This window comes from Equus przewalskii, chromosome 28, assembly GCF_037783145.1.
Source record: "Equus przewalskii isolate Varuska chromosome 28, EquPr2, whole genome shotgun sequence".
NCBI lineage: Eukaryota > Metazoa > Chordata > Mammalia > Perissodactyla > Equidae > Equus > Equus przewalskii.
The window spans coordinates 26,967,705-26,990,839 of record NC_091858.1 but is presented as its reverse complement, the minus strand read 5'-3'; the positions used below and the strand labels follow the sequence as shown (position 1 = coordinate 26,990,839).

At 36.5% G+C, this 23,135-nt stretch overlaps 1 protein-coding gene across 1 annotated transcript in view; it reads left to right on the top strand.

The window, feature by feature from the left end:
• Positions 1-23,135, top strand: part of TENM3 (teneurin transmembrane protein 3) — a 2,420,957-nt gene that overhangs the window by 1,210,065 nt on the left and 1,187,757 nt on the right. Inside the window, exon 6 of the mRNA XM_070598205.1 lies at positions 9,877-10,036. The gene's annotated coding sequence lies outside the window, so the exon portion shown is untranslated. The remainder of the gene's footprint in view (positions 1-9,876; positions 10,037-23,135) is intronic.

Below are 23,135 nucleotides of genomic sequence, written 5' to 3'. Positions count from 1 at the left end.
GATATCATAAAGTTATTGAGAGTTAGACTAAATGATTCTCATTTGAAAATTTTTTTATTTAAGGTTTATGTGCTTTCATATCGAACGTATTACAAATATGCAATTCTAAGTTGTATCGACGTTGTGTGTAACTCTAAATTGTGTATAATACACACAAAAAATAAAGTTATAATCTGGAGGAAAACCAGGAGGACAAAATAAAGGCGAAATATGAGAGCGCTTTGAAACACTTGGGAATAGCATATGCACATGAGACTGAAAAGCTGCAAAAATGTTACTCTTTATCCCTCTTACTAAAATGACCGATGCAAAGCAAGACATTTTGGGTTCATTCAAACATGATGTATGATTCAAATTTATTCTCTGAGTAGCATCTTTTGTGTTGAGCAAATTGGTGAATATATCTTTGCCTGAAACCCTAATGTCAAAATATCACTTCTTAGAGAGTATTATTTATTTTGTGTGTATTTAGTTTGGGTTGAAAAAATTGTTATACTGAAAAAAGGAGCTATACAAAAAGTGGGATAACTTTTCAAAAGCCTTTATAGGAAAAAAAAAAGTCATTAACTGACAGCATTACGTGAGGTAAGGCTTCTAAATTCCAGACAATCTAATTTGTCTCCTGACACAGTCTTTGCAGCAGTTAGAGCTTTCCAGTCGCCTATGCCACAATTGGAAGCCCTGCAATGGAACATTAGGACCACAAGACACCTTGGAGACAACTAGTGTAACATCTTAATTTTACAGATGAGGAATGTGACACCTAGAGAAATCAAATGACTTGGCCAAGATCATAAACCTAAATGGGGCAAAGCCAGTTCTCCTGACTTCCAGCCCAGTGGTCTTCCCATTTTCTCTCCTGCTGTAACTGAATGGATTTCCAGAAAAGATGGCATCACCATTTCCTGGGATCTAATAGGTGAGAATTATAAGGCATAAGAGTTCAAGTTAAAGTACAACTGGTCATGGGGTAGGGTTAGAAGGGGACAGATTTGAGCTTAAAATCCTTGAGTGTGCAATGTTTGGGGTTTTTTTCTGCTTTTATCTCCCCAACCCCCCCGTGTACACAGTTGTATATCTTAGTTGCAGGTCCTTCTAGTTGTGGGATGTGGGACGCCCCCTCAACGTGGCCTGATGAGCAGTGCCATGTCGGCGCCCAGGATCCGAACCCTGGGCTGCCACAGCAGAGTGCGCGAACTTAACCACTCGGCCACAGAGCCGGCCCCTGCAATGTTTCTTTTGAGTACTTGAACAATATTATAGCTAAAATGTTAGTAGTTAAAAAGTCAGAAAGATGATTTGTAAAAGATCATTAAATAAATAATTACAGCAAGGTTTCCCATTAAGCCATAAAATCTAATTGGCCTGTTGTGAAAAATGGAACAACTCTAAATACATGTTCTATCTATTGTTGAGGTGTGAGTCAAGTGTTATCATTTAGCTATGATCTGCTCTGCATTCTGCAAAATAGTTAGAAATATACACAAGAATCAGATGGTAAGGATGCAAATAAGATTTAAGTGGCAATGCTGGATATAAGCACATGGCTCAGACTTGAGGCCCAAATTGAGCACTTACTGTATCCTCCTCCAAATATAGCCTTTAGATCTATGACTGGGAATACTTGCAATTACAGTGCATACCTTTGGCCAGATATGGAGGTGTGTGGTCTGCCCACAGGTCTGGAAAGTCCCACCCTGGTCAGTAGGCGTGAAATCTGTGGGCAGACAGGATCTAAGAGAATACATGAGGCTGGGCTGCATGTCTGCCTAATAGATAAGTGAGTTAGAGAAAAGACAAAGCTTCTTCCCAAATATTTGCAAGAGGCTGGCCATCCATTTTAAGAACTGAAGTCAGAAATGAGAAAGAGGGTGAAAAATATTATCCATGTATCTCCTGTCCTGGATTGTAAGCTGGTTGTGAGCAGGGAGCATTCATCAATGTAACACATGTGCATTGAATATCTCACATGAGTCCGGTACTCTACCTGATGCTGGGTATATGGAGATGAAAGACTCAGATATACTCTATGATCTCATGGGACATGGACTTCTATGGCTAAAAATAAATATATTCTGCATAATTCCTTTCACCATGTTATTATACATTATGCAATCATCAGTGCAACCAATGTAATTAAACTACCTAGCATGTCCTCATTCATTCATTCAGTAACGTTTATTATTTGCCCATTACATGCTATGTGCTGTGATGCAGTTGGCCATCATAACTTTTTTCTCAAAATTTTTTCACATGAAATGACAGGGTGGGGGAGGCAGAAAGAAATAAAATCCATGAACAGAAAGCTGCTTTGAATTAGTACTTTGAAACTATAATCGGTCATTTATAAATACATTCAAATACACAAACTAAACCAATGAGAAAAATGTTACATGTTTCCTGAATCCAGCTCATTGATTTTGACTTATACAGCTTATAAATGTTCTTCTTGTTCTCACTAATCAACATTCTGATAACTTGTTATTTCTATAAGGTTATTTTTTTCAAATTTAATTTGTCATCATGATATTCTACTGGCTGCTTACCAAACCAAAAAATCCTGTAAATTTCACAAGAGCTTTACTTCTATGTATATGCATTCTAAAGACAGCAACTACAAAGACTAGTCCATACGGAGGTGCTGTGCAAAGAGACGCCCAAAGATGTTGTTTAGGCATTTTGCTACTTCTGGTCACAACCTTGGGCAAGTCATTGTAGACTCTGAGTTTCATAGGCCATAGGAGAATATAGTGAGTTCAAATTGTGGCCCTCAAAATACTCACCTAAGGAGGAATGTGACCCGGGAATGAACAGGGCTCTCTAAGACCACAGTACATGTGCACAATTGCCTGAGCTGTGCAGTTGCTGGGTCAATGAACAGAAGTACAGAGGAGGGAAGCACTTTTTATTTCTAGACCACATTCAAATCACAGGTGTTTGTATTACTTTGGCCTTTTAAGCATAGATTAAAAGGTAAGTGCTGTGAGTGATTCAAAGAAAATAAAACATTGTCCTTTTTGTGACCAAAATGAAAACCTACGTAGAGAAACAAGACGTCAACCCATGCATGAGATAATAAAGAAACAAGGACGCATGTAAGCGTTGAACGAGTGCTGTTAACTGAAATTGAGTTATGAGGAAAAGAGGATGGGCTTGGACAGGCATGACTTCTAATCCTGGTTCTAGCCCCTTTCACAAATTGTTAACTAAACTCTCTGAACTCCAGATATGTCCTCTGTAAAAGGCGATTAAGTACCTGAACACTGTAAGAAAATTACGAAAACTCAAAGGAAGAATTTAGGTAAAGTGCTTAGAATAATGTCCCCACATAGTTGATGCTAAGTACAGTTAATTTCTCTTCCATTCATTTTTTTGATCACTTGACAAAGTGGGATAATATATTGGTTCTGCCTAACTTAGAGAACTACTTTGAGAATAAACCAAGGTCATATTTGTAAAAACTTTAAACATTGGGAGGACTTAAATAATTGTGAGTTATTAATATTGGTAATGGATTTCTTGAACTCTTTATGCCGAAAGACTTTATCAAGAAATATAATTATCTTCCAAAAGACTTCAGATAATCACAGAAATGACAGGAGCATAATGAACTATCACGGGAATGTGGGTTCCAGCTGGCGTTCATCTCTATATCAAGGGGAACACATGCCCCCTCAGATACAGCCTGGCAATGGGAGTGTTATTTGCAAACACATACTGGACTGAATTCATGAGAGCCTCAGATCGCTGGTATTAGATACCCTCACCCAGACAGCAGTGTGTGATCAAAGCTAGAATGAGTGTAAGAAGCAGGTGCCTAAGAGAGAAGCTGTGCATACTGATTTTGGAGTAGTTGTACTTGCATTCAAGTCCTGTTACCACCACGCACTATGTGATCTGGGTCAAGGAACCTAGCTTCTCTAAGCATTAGAATCCTCATTTATAGAGTGGGCTAATCGTCATGCTTACCGCCTGGATGGTTTGGAGGATGAAATGAGTACCTGGTGCATAGTAGGTATTCAGTCAATTTTAACCATTATTATTAACTCTAAATAAGTGAAAAATGATAAAATCCTTTTTGTATTTATTAGAGAGATAAATAAGCCATTGTTACAAAGAATAGGGGTGATGGTGTGTGCTTCCTGCCTCTGGAAGCTTTATGGAGGAGGTGTCTCTTTGAAGACCCTGGCTAGACTGTGAGAGAGGATTCGAGGCGGTCCTCAAGATGTAACCAAGGGAATACCTGGTGGACTAAAGCAAGACAGGCAAGACCCAATGGACTAAAGCAAGTGCAAGATTTCGGGAGGCCAATAATAGAATTTTAGTAATGAACAGAAAAAGTTGACATGGCAGTATGTAGACCATATAAATGCATGTGGGGACTCATATTTCTCTCTCGGATTATCTGTCCTGTCTATCTGAAGTAACTATCTTCCATCAAAGTACATGACATAAAACAGCCACATAACACCTGAGTGGATCTGTTATCTTAACCCTCTGGGACTCGATCTGAGCATCCTCAATATCTGTTGTCACTTCCTTCACTTATTCTTTGCTAAATGTGTGAGAACATCTTTGGTTTACCTGTAAAACTTTAGTAGGCAGCATAGACCAATTTAAGTTAGATACTTTTGTGAAGAATTTAATTTCACCATCTCTTTTTCTTAATGTATAAAATCAATGAAACAATAAAATCTCTTCCGTAAGAGAATGTGATATATACATACATATTATAATTTAGACTGTTTAGGGTAAATGTAAAAGGCTTCATTTTGCAAAGACCCATAAAAAAGGCTGCTATAGCAAAATATTAAGGTAAATGTGTGAAGAAGCAGGCAAATACTGTGGTTGGTTATTTTAGAAACAGCTGATTGTCATTAGTGGTGGCAAATGCTGATATTGGATGCTGCTGACAATTAAAAAGAAAGCTATCCTAAAGTGGTTTCATAATCATGAACTTTGTTTATCCTCAGTTAAGCCTGACACAGAAACCAGCCAAATGATGACAGTGGGCTGATCGATTTCCCTTTTAGATTTTTAAGCTAGTTAAATATAGGTAGTTGCTGTAATTGCATATTTACTATTTCACTTTTGCAGCTTTTAGAGCGACAAAAATTCAGCCCCCTGTCATGAGTTTGTTATGTTAAACTGTCCTAAACATTGGCAAGGCTGTGATAGATGAACATAACCAACAAACACTTCATACTTTGTCGCGCAAGGCTAATTTAGACTGCTGTAAATTAGTGGTTTGTGGAAGAGAAACCAACGTGGTAAAAGTAAGATGTGTGAAACTGCCTGGTGACAGTCTCACTCTGGGACGTGATACTGTTTTATTAGTGTCTCCGAAGATCTAGAGCAGATTTTCCTTGCTTGTGCATCTGTAGTAATCACTTAACTGTGTCAGCTGGCCAGGGAGCAGGGCCGTGAACAAAATCATGTTTTTGCATAGCATTTGTTCTGAAAATGTGGATTAGTAATGCAAGGAATTGGAAGAGAACCAGAGAGACCTTTTGCTGAATCAAAGATCCCTTCCTTTACAAAAGGTAAACTTACAGGGCTGGCCCCATGCAAGTGGTTAAGTTCACCTGCTTCACTTCTGTGACCCAGGGTTTCACTGGTTCGGCTCCTGGGCACGGACCTAGCATTGCTTATCAAGCCATGCTGAGGCAGCGTCCCACGTGGCACAGCCAGAAGGATCTACAACTAGAATATACAGCTATGTACTGGAGGCTTTGGGGAGAAGAAGTGAAAAAAAAAAAGATAAACATATTCTATAGCTAATTTGTCCCAAGATCTGATAAGTATCCTTCAAATAGACAATTGATTTTAAATGACAGCCATGGAAAGATATCTCCCAACACCTAAGCACTATGTCCTTTATGAAACCTGTACATGTCATCTGTGAAACTTATCATCTAAAAGTATTAGCAAGAAAGTATGGAGTAACTTTAAAATAAATTATACTTCAATATTCAATTTGCTCTATTTTTTCAAGCAGAATCAGTTTGGAGAAGTATTTTAGTTCATTTATTATTGGAAAAGACCTTACTAGCTTATTCAAGCAAGAAAATTACCCCAAAAGCTTGCAAGATTTATAATGCTTGGGGAAAAAAAAAGGCAATTCGAAACCTAATGAGACATTTTAGGCCTCATTTACATCTCTAACCTGACCCATTTTCTGCAAAACGTTTTTTGTTGGTAATTTACATACTAAAAGCTAGTTATTTATCCATCCTGAACCAAAAAGTTGATGAGATTACTAATACCACAGTGAAGTTAACATTACCCTAAAAGCTAAATAAGACCATTTCTGGAAGGTTGACTATTGAGTCATTTATTTAGCTATAATCTCCATTACATGTTGCAGATGCACCCAAATTTTGAGAGAGTGACATGAGAACACGAATAGCTCATTGCCATGCTCACTTTATTGGCAGGAATCTCTCTGGGAATGCATACTTTGAAAATGAGGCACATTAAGGTGTCTGTGTATGTATGTATACACATACATCTACCCAGGAAAATAAATAATGCAATGAAATGCATTCACTAAACAAGACCCAATATTATATATTTTTCAATATCATAAAGCTTTGTGTACTTTGGAGCTTATAATTGGATTGATGTAGTTACTTTTTTTAGCAATTTTTTTTTTTTTTTTTTTTGCTGGGAAAGATTTGCCCTGAGCTAACATCTGCTGCCAATCTTCCTCTCTCTCTCTTTTTTTTTCCTCCCCAAAGCCTCAGTACATAGTTGTATATTCCAGTTGTAGATCCTTCTAGTTCTTCTATGTGAGCCACTGCCACAGCATGGCTACTGACAGATGAATGGCGTGGTTCCACCCACAGGAACTGAACCTGGGTTGCCAAAGTGGGGCGTGCCAAACTTTAACCACTAGACCATCAGGACTGGGTCTGATGTCATTACTTTTAAAAAAAAATTTAAATTTTAAACTCCCAATAATTTGAGGAAAAAAGGCTGCAATGATGAGCTGAAATGCAGAGTGATGTATTTCTCACTGTCTTCAGGAATATATATATTTTTTCATGACAAAAAATATATATCCATAAATATATTTAGTTTATAAATATATTTATAATACAAATATATTTACATTTTTATTAAATATAGTGATGTTTTCTATTTTATATGTTATTATGTGATATATATTTTATTTATGAGGTAATATATATCACATATATACAATATCACCCTCTGGTGATAATAGTTACTTTGATAACTTAATCTCAAAAGGCACTGAGTTTATAGTAAAAATCAGTAACTTGGCTAATGTACATAATATAAGCATCTATAAAATATAAACTATGGATAGATCTATAATTTAGTTGGACATCATTTGGGCACATGTTGAGAGTTAAAAGCCAAGGCTTAACTTTAAGATTGTCCTGAGGTGTGACTTGCCTGCCTCCTAGTTTGAACCCCCTCTCTAAGTGGCATGCACCAAATCCCACGAGAATTCAGAGACTGAGAAGGATGTAATACATCTGTGTGGCTCTTTTTCCAAGGAATTCTTAACCAGACTGCATTATGAGTCCCTTTGTAAGTTCTGGTCCTTTGGGGACAATGTTCAGCCTGATTTTAGTTTGTTTAGTGTCTCCAGCACTTCCTCCCTAGATTAGTCTACCATGTCATTGTGATCAGGGCCAATCTGGTACAAAGAAGGTCCCAAACTCTACCCTGGCCAGTGCTTTGGGAAGCTCAGGGTCTGGGGCAGGGCTGACTGAGACAGCTGCAGGGCCACGCCCTCGAACAGACAAATGTGGCTCTATTCCTTTCTTATTTAACTTTTGTTGACTCAATAAGGAGTTGCAGATTGGGTTTGTTTTCAGAAACTCTGCTTGCTGCTGTACTCCTCCTGTTAGTAGAGGATTTACAAGAGAATACACAATCTATGATAAGCAAAGAAAACAGTCCTTGGTAAATGTAATTACTAAAAACTCATCTGCAAAGTAAATTGCCATTCACCAAACCCTGTCATCTTATGACATATTAAGAATCATGTTTTCGTTCCCTATTTTGAGGCTGTTATGTGCTCTTGGCACGGCAGCCACTGTCTTCGAGGCTGCTGCCACCATCTCAACTCTTTGGAGTGGTCTGAGAACTTAGGTCGTGCTGATCCCACAGGCTGCATGCCAGTCTTCCAAAGAATGTGTTGCAATTGACTCTTCAGTTTTCTACTTAGCCGCTTGGAATATCTCGGATAATGCCTCAAGTGGTGGAATTTATTGATAATACTCAATGATTATTATATTTTCTGTGAAAACTTCTTACTTTGTGTAAAGTTCCCAAGTACACGCTGGTAAATGATATACACCATCTCTAGGTGTCCTATGACATAATAATTGTCATATGACACAGCAAAACATTTTCTTTTTTTCTTTCTGAATATTCTTATGTTTAATCAGTAGAGATAATTCGAGCACCACAGTTTTATATACTTATTTCAAAGATATTTCATGGTGATCTTAAACTATCATGGCCATCTTAACATGTCCCAGAAATTAAATATATTTTAAGATATCTTATCTACCAATACCTTTTCAATCATTTACTCTGGAAATTTTGAGTGAATACTTACTATGTAGTAGTAATAATTGAAACAACCATGATCCTTGCCTTCGTGGAGCTTGGAGTCCAGGGAAGGAAGCCAAACCATCAAAAAGACCACAATATAATGACAGATTGAATTAAGTCTAGGAAATGAACTGAAGACTGTTATAGTCAGTGATGGAGACAGCACTGGTATTTAGATAGAGTGGTCAGGGAGGCTAGCTGAGCAGGGGGCATTCAAATCAGGACTGAACAGTGAGAAGCAGCCAGCCAAGTAAAAATCAATGCAAAGAGCATTCCAGGAAGAGGATGCCAGTACAAAAATCTTAATGGGTAGAGTACAGTGTAAGGAGGAATTGAAAGAAGGCCACTGTAGCTGAAGTGTGATGGTGTATGTTAGGACGGTGCACACAGATGAGATCAGAGGGGTAGACAAGGAGAGACTTTGACCATGGGACCAAATATTGGGCACCATTAACACTCCTCTGAATTAAATTTACACAGTCAACTATGGCCACCACACACCCACTACCCCAACATGGATAGTACCTGCCCCTGAATAAGCTTATGGCATATAGGAAAACAGCACAGACCACGTGTTTTCTGAGGAGAAGCCAGCTCCCAAGAGAAGGAGATGAGAAGAGTTTGGGCTAAAACAACCAAATCAGATAAGTCACTTCACCTTCCCTGTGCCAGAGAATGAGGGGGCAGAAATGGCCTGGACTGTTACACTAATGAAGGGCCCATAAAGTGGAAGGAAACTCCAGGATGGGGAAGGAGCTTCCCACAACAGTCGTGTTGTCTCCTTCACTCTTCTGAAAGTAATAATATAATCTGTCATTTTTTATAAAGGAAAATTCTTTCCATGAAAGTTGGATTTCTTTTTATTGCTACCAGAATCCATAATGCGTATTTTTATAAAGTGGCCAGATTAGATACACCCCAACACATGATCGCAATAGACTTGAATACTATACCTTGAATATCCTAAGAAAATTAACCCCAATGCCAAGAAGATCAGAATTGCAGTCTTGATGGATCTGTTACTTAACTATAGCAAACCGTATGCTTTCAGTGTTTTATTTATATTTTGAGTGAATATTGTGTACCTACAAATGCACAATTATATCAAATTTAGCTATTTGTTCCTCTTTTCTAAAAAAAAAATGACTTTAAAACTTGTGTAGCTATAAATGTTGAAACATAAGAATTACCAATAGAAATTCAGTTTATATATGTGGATTATGCCTGTGCAATCGTAGTGGTTTGTTGGTTTCTGTATAAGGAGTGCCCTTCTCTCTCCAGGCCAAGAGCTGCTTCCTAAGAAGAGCTGCCTCCTAAAAGCCTAAGTGGCCACGATTCTCCAACTTGGCAGAGCCAGGGGGTCTGGGCACAGTGCACTGAGCTCGTGGACAGCTGGCCTACCTGGAGGTCGGGAACAGCTTCCCGGGAAGATGCAGCAATGGTGAGTGTCCTCGAGAGGCTGGGCACTTTGATGGCCCTGTCTTCTGGAGAAACTGATTTTCTGATTTTCTAGTCAATTCTGTCATTCTTTCAGACATAACTTCTGAGAAACTGTCAAATATCTACCTTACCTCTTTACACTTTTCCGCACCCTGCCTATCGCCATAGTACTTCTGTAGATAAATGCCATCTTACTTTCTTTTTGTGCGTAAGTGTGCAATGCCCCAAATGCCAACTCACGAGAAGAGAGAGAGAGAGAAAGAAAGAAAATCAGGCTGCTTTGTAAGTTTCTAAACCCACCATCCTATTTCTTTTAACATCAGTTAGAAAGAGCTATTATCAAGTGTCCAGCTGCCAGGAGCCACTGAAATCCAGTAATTATTTATAAGAATTTTATCTAGAAGAGATAGAAAACATAAAATAGCTTTGGTTCATAAAACAGGAAAGATAAATGTTGCCAGAAAAAAAATCTATAACAAGTGTGTATTGAACTACGTGAACAAAAATCTGTTGTACTCTCGTGCGATCATTCAATGGAAATCAGGATATTTGCTGTGTTAATGAGCAAATCCTACCTGTCTAAATAAAAGCAAGTTCATTTCAGAAGATATGATATATAAATCTAATCTTTATTGTTGTAAGATCATTGAGCATGCTAATTATGAATGTATTGTAAAGTAAAAGTTGTATAAAGCTACAGTTTTCCTTATTTTTTACCGGGTCATTTAAAGTTTTTTGATGTGAATTTCTATGTGTTTCTTAAGAGAGTTATAACTTTATTAACCACTTTATAAACAAGAATTATGAAAAGTAGAAAATCATTAAAATTTACTATTTGCTGCACCATATACCGTCTGAGAGCTCAACTATTTTAAGGTCTCTGACTATATTTAGAGAAAACTAATACTGGCATAGAATGCAGTCAAAGATTGAAAGCAGGAATTCTATAGAACATCTAAATGTCACAGGTGTTGTTGGGATGCAAATGTGCTTTTCTATACATTTTATAGGTATTATATATAGCTAGAGTTCTACACCATATTTTTACACTTTATTTTCTGACTTTATTACCTATTACCTTTTTCCAAATTACTAGAAACTAAAAATAACCTCGTGAAATTAAGAGCCTGAATATTTTGGCAAATAGACACTGCAGATTTTCTGCTGTCATTGAGATATATGTTATATATCATTTTTCAACCATGTTGGTGAGTTGAGCTGAACTACTTACTGTGAGAAATATTCCTGAGATGAGACTTCTGTCTGTCAGCATGCGATAGATTTTACTTTGGAGATAAGTAATTTGGGTAATCTAATGATTTGAAAAAGGAAGGAAGAGACAAATGAGTAATAAAATTATTATGGGAAAATTATATTTCAATAAAAGTAGAGTTGAAAGTTAGGAAACTTACAATTAATGAAAAGGATTTTATTTGGAATTTTAACGACAAAAGCAGTCTTCACAGTCTTTCATTGACAAAACTCATCACTAAGTTTTGCAGAAATTAAATAAAATTCAGAAACACTTTCCTTTCAGAACAAAGTGAGATGATACATTTTTAGTGAGGTGCATTATACAAAAATGTAATGAAAAGAAAATCTGTCACTTATGCCATTCTGCACATGTTTAAGTCAAATTTATCATCATTGAGCTACTAATTAATATGTAGGAGAAATGCTGTATTTAAATGATAGCCTCATTTGCTTACTGGCTATTACATTAATTGGTATGAAAATATGACATTCCTTAGCAGGAACAACACTTAAGCTCTTGAAAATTGTGAATACTCAAACTATGTTCTATCTGATGATAACATGACAGCAAGATTTGTAATCAAATGTGTATTTTTGTAAGTCCTATAATTCATAATACAGTGGGTTCTAGTCTTTATGGTAGCATTTTTGGAGTTAGTTACCTGAGTAGTTTTCATTGCAAATACTTTCAGAGTGATTTTGCAGAAATAAAACAACTCTTGAAGGAACACAACTGCTTTTTACTAGGGACAGAAATATATTTTTTAAAAAAGAGCATCTGCTTCTTTTCCTCCCCAATGATTTTATTGTCTTTTGGATCATGGGAATTTGCTATGGGAAAAAGAGAAGTGTGTTGCAGTTCCGAATCACTCAGCCTATCTGGGAGCTTGAGCATCCAATTCAGAATGTGACCTGACTTGTGCAGATAACACCAGTTTCTCATATTTTTTTTATTGTCATGCAAATATCTGTTTGTGTTTTGACAGTCTTCTTCAGTAGAAAGCATAGAAAATACCAATCTGTACCTCTTGAATTTTCCTTCTTAAGCCTGGATGCATTATTCTAGAACTAATGTTTCCATAATAGGTGGTGTCGCTAAAGAGAATGAAAGTCTCACTTTGGATATGCCACTGTAATAATTTTCAGTTATAGGCTACAATTAATCTGAATAATGGCAACAAAAGAAACACTTAAGAAAAGTAATTTTAGTCTTTAGTTAAAACAGCTTAATGTAAGCAGGATTCTTCCACTTAACAAAGATTTATGTTCCAGGAACTTTGTTGCTCGGTGTTAGGGATCAGGAAACTTACACCTACACTTTATATCATTACAATTTGTTCTGAGTGATATAAAAAATAAAGCACAAAATTTTACCTGGATTTACATGTAACAGGCAAAGCTGCCATTGTCATAAAGGGAAAAAAGGGGCACGGGGTGTTTACTATTTGAGCAGAGTTGAAGCTTGAGCTAGCAATGTTAGGAGGAGGGAGTATTTTAGGCAGTGGAAAGAACACAGACAAAGTTCTTGAGACGAGGACTGCTTGGTACACGTGTGGAACTGAATGGAGCTCAGTGTGTCTGGAGCAGAGAGAGCAGGGAAGAGAATAGATAGTGATGATACTGGTGCGATGAGTGAAGGACAGGTCACACAGGGCCTTGTAGACCCCATTGAAGAAATTTGACCTTTATTCTAAGTGCAATGAGAAGCCATCGGGGAACTTCAGGCAGGAGAGTGATGAGGTCAGATTTCTACTAAAAATCATCACTTTGATGTGTGGAGAGTAGAACACATATGGAAAGGAGAGGATACCAATTTAGAAGATTTTACACCAGTTTAGGTAGGAACAAAGGGTGAAGATGTAGGAGCCTGAGGAGAAGACGAAGACAAGTACATGGATTTCACAGCTGGTGAAGAAAGAGAATGGACTGGAAGTCTTAAAAATAAGGGGAGAAGGGCACGTGATTCATGTTTCTACCTGGAGAAACATGTTGATGTTTTTAATTTTTGTTATGTTCCATTTGAAAAGGCTACAAAATTTCAAAAATGGATGTATCCCAAAGAAAGCTCTATCTGTAGTTCTAGAGCTCAGAAATCTGGACCAAAGGTCTACTTTTGGAGTCATTGGTTTTTGAGTTGTAATTGAAGCCATGATAGAGGATGAGATTGTTGGATGAGAGAACATAGGGAGATGAAAAAGAAAGCTCCTGAACAGAAAGAACCTGAAGGACTCCAAACTTTATTAATTGGCAGAGAAGGAGCAGTTGGGAAAAGAGACTGAGAAGGAATAGACAGAGAAGTAGGAGAACGTGGAGAGTGAGGCATCACAAAAGCCAAGGGAAGAAGAGGGTATTTCAACAAAGCGCTAAAAGGTCAGTAAGATGAGGATGCTGAAGTATCCCTTGAATTACACGATAAGAATATCACTGGTAGCCTTTGCGACAGAGTTTTGATAGAAAAGGGGGGCAAAATCCAGATTAAAGAAGGTTTTTCTGTGAATCATAGAGAAAGAAATAGGATCAACACATGCAAACTTCACTTTCCAATCTGGCTTTGAAATTGAGGAGATAAATGGAAGGTGTAAGGGGAAAGATGTGAAATCTACAGAGGGATTTTAATGATAGTGCAACATTCCTAAGAAAATAAGCAGAGATGGGATTCAGTAATCCAGTGTAGAAAATAGTCAAACAAGAAAAGGAATATCTCTTCCACTGCATAAGAAGAGAATGAGGAAAGGATGGATGCTAAAGCTAAAAGTCTTTATTGGTTTGGTGGCAGGAGATGGAAGTATTTGCTGTATAAAGGAAGATAGTGTTGAGAATAATAAGCAATGACAGAGTCAAGGGATTGAAGCAAGTAAAGAATATTTGAAGTAATCCTTGCATTGTGGAAAAGAGTAACTAGAGAAACGCAGTGGGGTTACTCGCATTGCTGGGAGGTTATTATTGTTGATGACTATGAATATTCAGAGGGATGATTTTCTATGGAAACTCACCAGTAGGAAAATTTACATAGTGCTGTTAATCCAGGATGAGATTTACCAAATAGATGTGTAAGGAACAAAAGAGCATGAGACTATAAGATAGTGGCAAGTGATATGTGGGACATGGACCCACCATGGGACCAGGCTAGGAAATGAAGCAAAGGTAGGAAGAATCTGATATAATGCTTCCGTTAGAGTCTAATAATAGGTTTAATGAGATGAAGTGAGCAAAGAGGATAGGTGGAGAGGAGCTTGGAGTGAGAGAACAGGGTGTCTGTGTTCAATATTTCAGAGTCGTTTCAGGTGTGGATCTCTTATCTGTGACACGGAGAGTGGGTGGCTGAGGTGGAATGGAGGAAAAGGTCACTGAAATGGAGAATATCAAGAAACTGAGAGGCCAGATCATGCCATCCAACAGTGGCAGTGGTTGGGATGGGGACAGCCAGTTACCAAAATCTTTAATTAAGGAACAGCCATATCCAGAAGTTTAGCAGTTGACAGCCAAGAGAGGAGGTTAACGGAGGCATAACTAAGTAACATGGACTCAAACGGTCATTTCCCCCTCAGGAGAATAAAGGGATGTTGTCCAGTAAACGGTGTGGAGCAGCCAGCAGAGTACTATCATAAATACTTTCATAAATAGCACCAGAGTACTTTCATAAATAGCACCATCCTGTATTTGTCTATGTTGTGTGGTTTGAGAGGAAACCGTAAAGTCTGCAGTCCAGCCAATGACCCCATTCGTCCCATGGAGAAGCTTTATTTGTTTTGGAGTCAAGTCCTTCACTAACTCTCCTTGGCCAACATAAGAATGTTCCAGGCCTTCAAAGAATTGCACAATAGACTCCTTTCGTGCAGTGATCAGAGGATCCCGGGTTTGAAACGTGGTTCTGCCACTTTGCCACTCTCTAGCTGGCGATCGTGGGCGTGTTCGTTAATATCTCTGCACTTCAAACTCCTCATCTGTGAAACGGGAATAAAAACAAGTTCCAATGTGGGATTGTGAAGATTAATGAAAGCAATGCGTGTAAAACCAGCTGTCATTACCTGTCACATACAAAGTATTTAGTAAGTAGAAGCCAGTGGCATTATTATTATTATTAATCGATCGTGTATCTCACATACTAATATTTAAGCTCAAATAATTCAGACAGGCTTCTTGAAGTAAATCGTACTTCTTCCTGCCTCTGTGACATTACGCATTCTGAAATACCCCTCAAGGTGCCCCTGACCCTGCTTGTGACTGGCACATTCATCTTCAACACAAATCTTCTATGCCAAAGTTTATTCTCTCTTCAACCTCTAGATTGTAAACAGGTAACATTATCTCATAAATGGTATTACCCTCAGCACCTGAAACTGAACTTGGATCAAAGTAGGTGCGAAACAACATTTTAATTTAAAATAGTACAAAAAGGGAACTTAGGATAACTTACTAAAAGACATGTTTATTTTTCTTCTAGAAGCAGTACTAGACATAGAAAGCCAGCACAGGAGAGAGGCAGCCTGTTAAACTAGACCCAGTGAAGAAAGTAAGGATTTTTCTTCTTCCATTGTAAGTGCTGTTTTCCGGTGCAGGTGGCTAGGAGAATAGATAATTATGAGATACAATAATCGGTCTTAGAAATGATGAAAGTTTTAACATCCCCACATCATGCCTGCTGAGCAGAGGTCTTAATCTGGCACTATTTCAAATATGATAAAAAGATGTTTGAGTAACATTTGGCAAAGGTTTATAAAACATTAAATCCCATAGAAACATATTTAAAAGACCTAGTATTTCAAAGTTTAATAATTGGATTATTATTTAAATGAGTCGCTTTTTAAGATGTCGTGCCCAACAGGAAACCAACCATGTGAGCAAAACTTCAGTCTTTTAAAATTATAATTAAGTTAAAGAATATCTGGTTGCTTGCATATAATATAGATTAGACTGGTGCTAATATGATAGAATAAAACATTATCATGTGCAAACAGGTATAATTAGCTTATTCTTTCAATATATATTCATTGCAATTTTGAAAAAATTAATAGAAAAAATAAAACTTAAGAGTCTGAAAGTAGTGGATTCAACTTAACTTATTATATTAATGACCAGACTGTGCTAACAAAAGAATCAAGTCAAAGAGATTGTAGAATGGGGGTATTCCCAACAATAGAAATCAGATATAAAGTGAGTAAACTACTGTTCTCATATTATGGTGGCAAGGAGAAGGCAGCTAGCATTCACTGAGCTGAAAAATCTTCCGGACACTCTATACAGCATATCATTTAATCATCATTCACTAACTATTGTTCTTAATTTTCATACTGTAAAAAAATGATACCAAGAAAGATTGACTTAGTAAAATCTCAGCTATTACTAAGTGACAAAGCTGCGGTCTGAATTCTGTCATATGCCAAAACCAGTATTCTGATCACTGACATATGAAGCTTCAATTCATCCTTGGATTGTCTAGAGTACCCTAGACCATTAACCTATTCATTGCAAGTTCTTAGCCGATTTGTTCTGATCTTGACATACCACAGATCAGACAGTTAAGACTTTAAAACCAAGGAATGAACAAATGATTTATGAGGTCTTAGAAAATGCAGCAGAACTGCTAGAACAAATTTTGTCAAAATTTGTCATTTTCTTTTGATAGTTTTTAGACTGACAAAGCAGGAGTCAGGATTTGAAGCTAATATAATAAAGCTTCTATTGTAATAAACTTGTGAGCAAGATGGAGAAATGGGAGCTAGATGATAGAATCTTTAGGCAACACTGGTGCTGAGATTATGTACTGTCAAATGATTATGTTGGCAAATGAAAGTTATAGATATGATTATGTAAATCATAGATTTTAGAGTGAAATTTTAAGTGTATAAAACAGAGAAAAATATTTTGAATGAATAATATATTAGGAATTTTTAAGTTTACAAAATAGAGTAAAAAATTTTAATCACAAGACTACATTCTCTGAATAATTAAGAAATTTAATTCACAATTGTCCCTGGAAAGTGTAGACATTGTGGAAAGAATACGACTTTGTACAGCTCACCTCTTGCATTGGGGTAATTTATTTGCGGTTTGAGCATTCAGTAGAGAAATGATTTCCCATCTAACAGACTACATCAGTATAGGGATATTCTTCCTCTAGAGGAAGTCTTTAAAAAGTGTTGGCATTCCTCGGGAACTTAATTGGTGATGAAACAAAACATGACAAGAGAAAATGAACTAAACCTAATAGAGTTTATTCAAAGTTTCTAATTTATAATAGAAAAATGATTTTCAAATAGTGAAAGTGGCATTTCAAAATGATTTCTACTCACTTTTAATTTCTTAACATTGGCTAGCATATAGAAAGGTAAACGTCAATGGGCTCTATAGGAGCTTAAACCCAGTATAGTAATAATCCCTTCGGTAAGCAGTTTATTATGAAAGATACAAGTCAAAAACAGAGCAAACAGAGACATCAATGTGTTTTCCTCAAGTTCAGAATTATTGTTTATTTTGGAAGTTTGAGTCAATTTCACTATTCTGTCTCCCACTTGGTAGTGAATTCATTGTTTAGGGCTCTCTCGATTAAACCCTGTCACTTCAGGGGAAGTTCAAGAGAATAGTGCATTATTGATATTGCAGAAACAGTTGTTACTAATCAATACATTTCGAACCACATACAGGGTATATCTTTAAGGACATAATTCATCAAACACAGGCTGACTGGGGCTCTTCATGCTATTTTCATTGATTTTCCCTTTGTAGAAAGACATGGTAGATATTCTATATGTGACATAAGAATTATATTCAAAATGAAGTCAAATGCTGAAAAAATGCTTGGATACAAAGAAAAAATCAAGCATAAAGATTATAAAAGAGAAATAAAATTGAAGTTATTATTCTCACATTTTAATATCCTGTGCAGAAGAATATAATTGAGTGACTTACAAGTTTTAAAAAGATAAGACATAAGGAAAACCAGATTCTAGGTGTGAATTCCATTCTTGACTTACTGTGTGAAATAGAGGTAGAAAATTACTTTTATTTGGTTTTCTTATTGCCACTGCATAACTTTCTTTTACATTTAAAATTAAGTTTAAGCATACATTGTTTTATGCTATGTGTGTTCTGCATATTTATCTGTTAAAACAAATTTTAAGGCACCAATGGAGTTCGTATTGTCAAGTATTCTAAATGAACCCTAGTGTACAGCAAATAATTGATTTACAAAGGAAATAACCTTTGAATAATAACCTTTTAATCTTGCAAATATGTATCCTCATATGTAACATTAGCTTAAAAATCCAGATAATATATTCTTGTCAGTATTTACAAAGAATCTGAAATGAGGGCTAAAGGAAAGTAGCTCGTTTTAAATTGTTTTACGAGATAAAATATTGCTGCTCATCAGAGGTAGGAGGAAAGAACTGATCTATAAGTGAGATTCTTGACTTTTGAAACAGCGGAGTGTTTTGTTTTCTGAAATCTACATCTTTTAGGTCACAATCTATATTTAAACCCCAATATCTTCCCAAATAGGTCATTATTCTAATTTTTTCATTGAAGGTGCATCATCACTGTAAGCTACTTGAGGAAAATGTCCTCCTGAATAGCCATAAAGAAATCCTATTTGTGTCATCAAACAAACAAAAGAAATCCTATTTGTGAAAAAGCAAGAATTGTATAAACAGATACATGTGACAACTGACTCCAATAGCCATCGAATGCACAAACAGACACTTTATATGTTCTCTCTGTCCTGGTCCAACCTTAATTTGGGGACTCACTGACCACTTGATCTCCCCACTCTTTCCATCCAACACCTCACGAGTCCAATCCAGCTGATGCATTGATCTAGTATAATATTATCTTCCTTAAAGATCTTTTCTCCTTGTTGAGTTTGTTGGCAGTTCATTACTTTTTGTTGCTGAGAGTATTTCACTGAATGGGTGTACTTGATTTATTTATCCACTCACCAACAGAGGGGCATTTAAGTTGTAATCTATTTTGAGGGATTATTTTGAATAAAGATTCTATGAATATTTGAGAAGAAGTGTTTGTATGGACATATATTTTTATTTCCCTTGAGTAAATATCTAGAAAGCGGGATTTCCATATCTTATGATAAGTATATATTTACTTTTAAGAAATTGCCAATTGTTTTCCAAAGTGGTTATAGCATTTTGCATTTGCATGAACAATATACCAGGCTTTTATCTTTACCACATTTTCACCAAAACTTGGTATTGTCAGTCCTTTTAGTTTTAGCCACTCTAAATTATGCGTAGTGGTATGTCATTGTAGATTTAATATCCCTAATGACTAATGACATTGAGTATTTTTATGTGTTTATTGGATATCGGGATATCTTCTTTTATAAATTATCTGTCTGTTCAAATCTTTTGTCCATTTAAAAAATACTGTCTTCTTATTATTGAGTACTTTGTGTGTTCTGAATAAATTTATCAGGTATATGTTCTGTAAGTATTTTTCCTAGTGCATTACTTGACTTAGAACATGAATTTTAAATTTTAATTAAGTAGAATTTGTCAATTTTTTATCTTATGATTTGGGCCTTTTGTGCAAATATTTTCACCAATGTTTTCTTTTAGAAGTTACATAATTTGGGGGTTTTTTTGAGGAAGGTTGGCTCTGAGCTAACATCTGCTGCCAATCCTCCTCTTTTTCCTGAGGAAGATTGGCCCTGAGCTACCATCCATGCTCATCTTCCTCTATTTTATAGTGGGACACCTGCCACATCATGGCTTGATAAGCGATGCTAGGTCTGCGCCTGGGATCTGAATGAGTGAACCCTGGGCTGCCAAAGCAGAGTATGAGAACTTAACGACTATGCCACCAGGCCAGCCCCTACATAATTTTGGTTTTTATATTCAGATTTCCTATTCATTTCAAGTTGTTTGATATACATGGTACAAGGTGAGAGTTAACATTTTTGCATATGGATATCCAATTGTTCCTGCACCACATGTTGAAAAGTACATCCTTTCCTCATTGATTAACCTGGCCTTCTGCAGAAAATCAATTAACCGTAAGGATGGGTCTATTTGTGGACTATCTAATCTATTTCTTTGATCTTTATTTCTATCTTTAGGCCAATACCACATATTGTCCTAATTACTGTACTTTATAGTAAGTCTTGAAATCAGGCAACATAGATCCTCCAACTCTGTTTTTCTTTTTGAAGATTATTTTGGCTATTGTAGTACCCTGATGTTGCCATATAAATTTTAGAATCAGCCTTTTAACCTCAAAAACCTGTTGGAATTTTGATTGGAATTGCATCAAAAATATAAATCAATCTTGGGAGAATCGACGCTTTAACAATATTGAGTTTCCTAATCTTTCTTCATTTATTTGGATCTTCTGTTTAGCAAGATTTTGTAGTTTTCATTATAAAGATCTTGGACATATTTTTTAAATTTATCTCTACATATTTCATGATATTGATGCCACTTTAAATGGCATTGTGTTGTAAATTTTATTTGTCAATTGTCTGTTGCTAATATATAGAAATACAATTGATATTTGTATATTGATACTGTATTCTATGACACTGAAAAACCTATTTATTTTTTTTTTTTAAGATTTTATTTTTTCCTTTTTCTCCCCAAAGCCCCCCGGTACATAGTTGTGTATTCTTCGTTGTGGGTTCTTCTAGTTGTGGCATGTGGGACGCTGCCTCAGCGTCGTCCGATGAGCAGTGCCATGTCCGCGCCTAGGACTCGAACTAACTAAACACTGGGCCGCCTGCAGCGGAGCGCGCGAACCCAACTACTCGGCCACGGGGCCAGCCCCGAAAAACCTATTTATTAGCTCTAGGAATTATTTTGTCTGTCCCATAGGATAAATGAATATGTTACTGCAAAAAATTGGGGTTCTCCTACCCAATGCACATAAAAAAATGCCAATTATTACAGCATCGATTTTTGGGAAAAGAAAGCAGCTTTATCGCTAGATTGATCTGCAAGGAGACTGGGGCATATACTCTCAGATCTGTCTCCCCAATCCAGGGCTCGGGGCACAATTCATGGGATGAAAGGCAGGGTGGTCTGAAGTGTGGAGATAGTTGATTGGAGGTGAGGAGAGGTGAGGTTATCGATGATGTGCGCAAGCGCAGTGAAGCTTCATGGCTCCTCACAGGATGTGTGTTCGCAAAATGATGGTGTTAGCATGATCTGAGGGGGGAGTTTTCAGCCCTTTGATGTCAAAAAGGTCACCTATCAGGCATTTTTGCAGGCCCATTGATGGGTTGGTGTTCTCAACCAACCTGAACTGGACAAAGCAGGACTCTCAGTTCCTTAAACATAACGCTTAATTACTCTGTTGAGAAGATGGGGTCAGTTGGACTGGTCCTGGAGGGCCTGCGGTTACAAAGAGATTATCATTCCACCTGGGAATAAAGACAGTTTTACTTCTTGTTGCCAGTCTAGGAGCTTCGGTACAAATCTGCATAGAGATGGAGAAAGGGGACAGCCTCTCCTTGTTGCTGACCTTAGGGAGAAAGCATACAGTCGTTCCTTGTTAACGTGATTTATCTGTAGGTTTGTTATAAACAGCATATATTTGTGTGTTGCTTTTTTATACGATCTGACAGTTTCTGGCTTTTTATTGGAGTTTCCTTTTATTTACATATTTTATTGATATATTTATAGTTATAAAATACATATTTATATTTAATGTCATTGTTGAAATGATTGAGTGAAAAATTCTCAATGTATTGTATTTTTCCATTTGACCAGATGTTGTTTCCTTTTATCTATTTTTCCTGCCTTATTTGGATTAAACGGGTTAATTTGAATATTTCGTTTCATCTCTATTATTGGCTTATTAGAGCTATAGTTCTTCCTTTTTTCTTTTTTTAGTGGATGTGTTAGGGCTTCCAATATACACCTTTAAATTATCACACACTACTTTCAGCAACATTCTACCACTTCCCATATTGCGTGAGAAACGTGCAACACAATACCTTCATCTCCTGCCTCCTTCCTTTGTGCTGCTATCATACATCTTACGTTTACATATGTTATAACATATGTTACATATGTTATAAATATATGTACATATATTTACATATGTTATAACTCCACAATAGTCCATTACTATGTTGTATTTTAATGAGTCAGCTATCTTCTAAAGAAACTAAAAATAAAGAAAAAATGTATTTCGCACTGGCCCATATACCATTTCCGTTGTTCTTCATCTCTCTGTACATGCGAATTTCTGTCTTTTACCGTTTTCATTAGTTTGGTGCACATCTTTTACTACAATTTGTAGTGCAAATCTGCTGGTGATGAATTCTCTCAGATTCTGCTTATCTGAAGAAAGGTGGTTATTTTTATCAATGTTGGAAAACTATTTTTACTAGATATAGAAGTCTATGTTGACTTTTTCCCCGATAATTTAAAGATGTTGCTTGTCTTTTGACTTTCATCGTTTCTCGTACAAAGTCTACTGCCATTCTTATCTTTCTTCCTCTACGCCTAATGCGTCTTTTTCCTCTGGCGACTACTTTTTAGTTTTTCTCTTTATCATGGTTATTCAGCAATTTGGATTTGTCATCACTTGATGTAGTTTTATTTGTGTTTATTCTTTTTATTGAGATTCTTTGATTTGAGGGATTATGGGTTTCTTCAAATTTGAAAAAGTGTCAACCATAATTTCTTCAATTTTTTGTGTATCCTCTTCCTCCTTTTCTAGAACCTCGTGACGTATATGTTAAACAGCTTGATGTTGTTCCACAGGTCATCGGTCCCTGTGTTGATTTATTTTTTCCCCCTTAGTCTTTTTTCTCCACTTTATTGTGGATTATTTCTATTGCTGTGTTTTCAGGGTCAATGATCTTTTTCTATTCTAGTGTATTACTT